The following is a 6,937-nucleotide window of genomic DNA, read 5'->3' as shown; positions in this document are numbered from 1 at the left end:
CATCCATTTCTAAGAAGGCATTCCATCAAAACTAAAGTACAAGCAGGGCTTAGAGAAATACAGGGCCCTTGGTTCAATAAGATGAAATACAGTAACAAATCAAAATGCTTTTATGATGCTCTGAAGGCTACTGATGGATCAAAGACATATGGTGAGTCTCAAGTACTCAGTGCTGATGGATCCTTGTTGATTAATGACAGGGACATGATCCTAGAGAGATGGGCTGAACATTTCCATAGTGTACTTAACAGACCATCATCAATTAATGCAGAAGCCATTGACTGTTTACGTCAAGTTGCAGTCAATCAGTCACTAGCTGAAATTCCAACTGAAGAAGAGGTTTTGAATGCCATTAAGCTCCCTTCAAGTGGTAAAGCACCTGGTACTGATTCTATTCCGGCTGAGATCTACAAGGTAGGGGTACATTGCATATTCAAAAACAGACAAATTTTCCAGGTTATATGATATGAGGAAGTTATTGCCCCAAGAATTCAAGGATGCTTCTATTGTCCATTTCTATCAAGGAAATCAATTGTTCTGTGACAATCACAGGAGTACTTCTCTTTTAGTCATTGTTGGTAAGATTCTTGCCAGGGTCCTTCTCAATAGGCTGATCCTTCACCTGGAAGATGGTCACCTTCCTGAGAGCCAGCCAATGTAACTTCAGAAATGATAGAAGAACCTTGGCATGGTGTTTGCTGCCCAACCACCCTAGGAATGATACCAGGAACAAAACAGAGGTCGGTATACAACATTTGTAGATCTGACCAAGGCCTTTGATACCATCAGTAGTGAGGACTTATGGAAAATTATGTCAACATTTGTTTGTCTGGAGAAATTCATCAGTATTGTATGTCAGTTCCATGATGGCATGATGGGTTTTGGATAGTAGATGATGCTCTCGAGAATTTCCAGTCACCAATGGAGTAAAACAAAGATGTGTCCTCACTTCCATACTTTTAAAGCATGATGTTTTCAGCCATGTTATCAAATGCTTTCAACGAAGATGAACATGGCTTCAAGGTCAGATTCAGCCTTGATGGCAAATTCTTCAACTTGAAAAGGCTACAAACCAAGACCAAAGTGGAGGGAGTATTGGTGCTTGATCTTCTATTTGCAGATGATTGTGCACTTAATGCAGCCTCTGAAGCTGAGATGCAATAAAGTACAAATCGATTCTCTGCTGCTTGGATTCATTTTGGTCTCCAATTAACACTAAGGAACACAGGTGCTCCATTAGCCAGAACCATACCATCCCTATGTGGAACCATCAATTACAGCAAATGGAGAAGCATTGAGTTCTGTGGATGAGTTCATTTACCATGGCAGTATCCTTTCCAGGGAGGTACACATTGACAATGAAGTTGATACATGCATTGCCAGAGCTAGCTCAGTATTTGGGAGACTCCAAAAGAAAGTATGAAATAGAAGGGGTATTAGACAGACTACTAAACTTAAGGTCTACAGAGCCGTTTGTGTTGATCTCATGGCTGTATGCCTGTGAAACCTGGACAGTCTATCAGTACTATGTCTGGAAACTGAATTGCTTCCATTTAAATTGTGTTAAAGTTCTGAAGATCACCTGGCAGAAGAAGATACCAGACACTGAGGTCCTTTCTCAAGCTAAACTACCTAGTATTCCAACATTACTACAGAGAGTACAACTATGATGGGTTGTATATGTTGTTACAATTACCAGATGTACACTTGCCAAAAAGACTGTTTTATGGGGAATTCATACAGGGAAAACACTCACAAGGGGGGTCAGAAGAAGTGATACTGAGACACCTTAAAGGTCTCATTGAAGAACTTTAGAATTGATTGTTCAGCATGGGAGACACTGGCACAGGACCACCAGCATGGCGTGCCCTCAGTAGTGAGGGTGGTGCATTCTGTGAGGAAGGCAGAATTGAAGCAGCTCAAAGGAAACATGACATATGTAAATTCAGAGTACCCACCCCATGTATTCACATGGACTATTGGTACCCAAACTGTGGTAGAGCATTACGAGTTTGTATTGGTCTGATCAGCCAGTCCAACACACTGTAGTTTGTCTCAAACATAGTGATATCATTAGAGAAATATAGGGCTCTTGGTTCAATAAGATGAAATACAATTTTATGTAGAAAGTAACAAATCAAAATGCTTTTATGATGCCCTGAAGGCTATTGATGGATCAAAGACATATGGTGAGTCTCAACTACTCGGTGCTGATGGATCCTTGTTGATTAATGACAGGGACATGATCCCTGTCTTCTTTGGTCTTCTTTGACAATGAAGGACAAAAACCAACCATTTGAAAAACATACATTTACTTAACAGAAGCCAACAAGACATTTATATATTGAGTTACCAGAAGTATGCCTACGTTAATACAAATAAATAAGAAATAATAATACTTTATATCTTCCTTGTACTTAATAATGGTAAGTATATACTAGGCATATTATAGATACTTATTGGATAGATAGATGAATGAAACACTACAGTAGAGGGTTTTAGACTTCTAAACATTTAAAATAAATGAGGAAGAGGATTTAGTTTTTATAGTCAAATTTTTGAAATCTGTTCTAATAGTTTAAAATGTACAATGTTATTAAAATGAAAATCAACACTAGAAATTAAAATGCTGAGAGATCAATAGCAATACACTGTAACCTGGATTCTATGATGTATAGTAATATATTTAAGATCTCAAAAGAACAGAATATTAAGATTTAAAAGAGTAAAACCAATGAGAAATGCATGAATATACAATGAACCTTAGTACTTAAGAAAAAAATCAAACTTAAGACTTAAGATAACTTTCTTAAGGGTAGGAAAAATCTCTAGTTCCCCCCCGCCCCAGTTTTCTTTAAGGTTTTTTTGCAAGGCAATGGGGTTAAGTAACTTGCCCAAGGTCACACAGTTAATTAATTATTATGTGTCTATGGCCGAATTTGAATTCAGGTCCGCCTGACTCCAGGGCCGGTACTCTATCCCTGCGTCACCTAGTTGCCCCCCTCCCCCAGTTTTGGTTTTTTTAAATTTCCTCACAGGGTCCACCGCACTATTATACACACAATTGAACCTTGACACATACTGACTTACTAAAGTTGAAAATAATCTTAAAAATTCTAATGTGAACAGGTCAGGACTTTAAATGTGTCACATTTATTTACTTAATGGCATGTACATTAAACATTTGAGATTTTTCTTTCAAATTAGTATGAAGAATGAATAGTCTAAGCATGGCTAAATCAAAATGAAAACTTTTTTTTCAAATATGTGAAATATTTCTTTTGAAATTCATGTATACTTACTGGCTTTTTACAAACAAAAATTACACATAGTTTTAGGGCACAGTGACATTATTTTACAACCTTGTTTAGAAATTAGAATAATTAAAAACAATGTTAAAAACAGAAAACAACTAGAACTCTGATCTTTCTAATGAATACTTTTCTTTTGTTCTCTGCTATGCACTTTTTACACTATTCTCTCCCTTCCCTTACCCCTCAAGAAGGCTACAATATGTATATTCATACATATACATAGATATAGATAATCATTTAATTGAAGACTTATAAGAAAAGCAGATTAAGGACCAGAAAAGCACTAAATACAACAAATGAATTGCATTTAAGGAAACAATAACAATTATTGATATGTTACTGAAAATAAAGATCCATCTTTTTCTCATTTAGATATACAAACTTTGAACAGAATTTGAAGTTCAAAGGCAGGACTTGGTTTTGCTGGAATTACCAGTGAACCTATATAAGAGGTTCAGGAATAAATGTTTAGTTTTGCAAGCACTATTCCTGGACTCTAAAGAACCTTAATCAGGCCAAGAAGTAGGAATGAAGGTAATTTTTAGATTCTCTTTCTAAGAATATATGCTTAAGTAAAATTAAATTTTAGTATTTGCTAAGGAAATGTAAAAAAAAATCAAGTGATGTTTAAGTAATATACACACATACAATTTTTCTATTTCCCTGAATACTGAAATTTTAGGATGAGAAGTGGCAGATAAGAAACACTTTTTACAATTTTATTTGTACATTTTTTTAAGAAGAGAATCATGATAGTTAATAGTCTTAGCTAATTTCCTGATAAATCACTTATTATTTCATAACTAATTTCTGGAAAATTGACTAATTTTGATGAATAATTTCTGGTAAAAAGAAAAATAAACTCATTCAGTGAAAGCATTAAAAAGTTTATAGAAAAGTCATTCTCTGAAATATATTTTAAGTTTCCTGGGAATAGAAAATTGTTCATAAAGAGCAGAAAAAAAACTATTTCACTTGGAAGAATTTCATCAGGAAGTCTTGGGAAAATGACAGTAAATTTATTCTAATATCAAATAAAATGGAAGTTTTTTTTAAAAAAGTCTACAAAATTCAATATATATTAGGATTCTAAAATCCTGCCCAGGAATTGTTAAGGACATAGATAAATACAAAAATGATGATTTGCTGATTAAAAAAAGCTCTGATCTGTAAATGAGGAATTAGGCTCGGAATTAAACTTTAAAATTCATTGGGACAAGGAACTCTGAGGTAAGGAAATTCATTCCACCAATACAGGTTAGCATCTTCTCTGTAACTAACAGTGTCAGAAAGTTGTCTGCAGCAGTGAAGGATTAAGCGATTTGCCTGGTTCACATAGCCAGTAAGGGCCCAGATAGTCTTTTTTTTTAAAGGTTCTTTATCCACTATTCTATAAATGAGATGAAAACACCACCTATTTTGATGGATTCTATCAATGCTGAGTCTTCTTATAAGAATGATATAAGATGCTCAAGTCCCTTTAGAAACACTAAAAACTAATTTGATATTTATTGCTCAGAGAGTGAAGGGGAAAAATGAGAGGAAAAATTCCATTTATTTATTTTTCTCTCTCTCTTTTCTTATGAAAATCAAGAAATAGAATCAAAAGTGAGAAAGAAATACTACCATAAATCCATGAAAGGCAGTATTTCTCTAACAGAGAATTTTTTCCATGGGATGCATTTTAATCACATTGTGAAATGGTTTGGGATATGAAACCAAAAGTTCAGACAAAAATATAGGTGATGTTTCCTCTAGGTAATTCTAAAAGAAATCAAACCAATAATTTGATGTCAAAGAACTATGATTTTTTTTTACTAAAATCTCCCAGAATAAACAAATACTTGGATTCTCTTCCATGATGTTGAGGGCCTCAATAGCAGCTGCAGCTAATAAGGGAGGTAGAGAGGCTGAAAAACAATATCCTTGACCAGAAAGTCACTGTGAAGAAATAAAACCGAGAGTAAGAAACAAATTCTTCTCACCACCACTTTATTCAATCTTAAAACCCAGCCATAATCCCATTGTCCTCTATTCATGGTCCTCTTTCTAAACAGCTGTGATTTATGCTATGCTTAGGGAACAGGCACTGTACTCAGAGAGTACAACACCCTCTCTGATGATGGGACAACATGCTGGTGGTCCTGTGCCAGTGTCTCTCATGTTGTATAATACAGTTACTATTATCATTCATCAAATATGGTGAAACAAATTAAGATTTCATGAATGACTTATATATGAAAATAAAGTTAGCAGACTGAAAACATGGGATTCTCACCCAGCTCCCTTCTAACCTAAAATGCAATAATCTTTCCACTACAAACCACAGCACCAAAGACCTTCACTCTCCTTAAGTCTTCTCTTCTCCATGTTATACATTCCTAGTTCTTTCAAACAAACCCCCCAAAACAGTTTTAAGTTCTTCCTCTCTCACATACCTATTCTGGTTATTCCTCTGTCAATGTCCTTTGTAAAACTAAATACTCAAAACTCTACAGAGTTGCCTCAGAGTATAACAAAACATGTGAAAAAATAGACTTGCAGAAATATAGAGCTAAAGTCAGTAAGATTTTTAATGCTTAGATGAGAAGAAAGAATGGAAAATGCCTAAGATCACAGTAAAGAAAAAAATTGCTTATGATGTTGAACTGGTTATAGAACATCAGTTTAACCTGCTTCGGTTCAAAGAGTCGTCAAGGTTGATCTAAAGGTTTTTGAAATTTGTGGGCATCTGATACTCAAAACTTAACAACACAGAGAAAAACATTGGGGAGTAGGGAGAGTCTTTTAATGTTCTCTTTCTCTCTCTTTGTAAGTTTTTTTCTCATATCTATTAATTCCTACTAAGGCTATGTTAGTATATATTAATTATGTTAGTATATAGATAGAAATATTCCTCTTATTTTACTTTAAATCTATTTATTCTAATGAATTCAACTGAAGAGGTACTGTAAACCAAGAATGGCAGGCACTAGGAATTAAAAAGAGGCACTTTCTCAAGTTTTCAAGACCTTTTAAAGTCTAGTTTTAAATCACTTTTAGTTAGTAAATCTTTGTCCATATGGGGCATTTGTCCAAGATATATAGATAGAGGTTCTACCTATCTAACAAATCTGATGAATTTGTTCTATATGTTCTATATATTTTCTATATAATTTGTGCTATAATCCAAATGACATGATTTTTTATTGTATATAGACTGAGACTAAATTCTTTTGACTATTTATGGATTTCATTCAAGAGGTTCCATAATGTTCCAGGGAATGTATTTCTTCCAAGATAGTGTTGAACACCTTTAGTGAGAGTATATCCACCACTTGCTTTATACCTTGTTTAATATTAATGATCTTGAAAGTATTAAGTCTTTTGAGGAATTTTGCAAAGGAACAGCTTGTTGGAGGAGAACCTTTAAAGCAGCATTTTGCTCTACTGAATCAAAAGCACTTTTTTAACCTTTTTTTAAATTTAAGGCAATGGGGTTAAATGACTTGCCTAAGGTCATACAGCTAGGCAATTATTAAGTGTCTGAGGCCAGATGTGAACTCAGTTACTCCTGACTCCAGGGCCAGTGTTCTATCTGCTACATTACCTGGATACCCCCTAAAAGCACTTTTTAAAGAATT

At 34.5% G+C, this 6,937-nt stretch overlaps 1 pseudogene; it reads right to left on the bottom strand.

Annotated features, from left to right (window-relative positions):
- Positions 1-363: 363 nt before the first annotated feature.
- LOC141498768 (serine palmitoyltransferase 1-like) overlaps positions 364-6,937 on the bottom strand; it is a 64,339-nt pseudogene continuing 57,765 nt past the window's right edge.

The sequence above is a fragment of the Macrotis lagotis genome, chromosome X (assembly GCF_037893015.1).
Source record: "Macrotis lagotis isolate mMagLag1 chromosome X, bilby.v1.9.chrom.fasta, whole genome shotgun sequence".
In the NCBI taxonomy this organism is placed as follows: Eukaryota; Metazoa; Chordata; class Mammalia; order Peramelemorphia; family Peramelidae; genus Macrotis; species Macrotis lagotis.
Note: the sequence above shows the minus strand (reverse complement) of the source record. Positions and strands in the feature narration are given on the sequence as shown.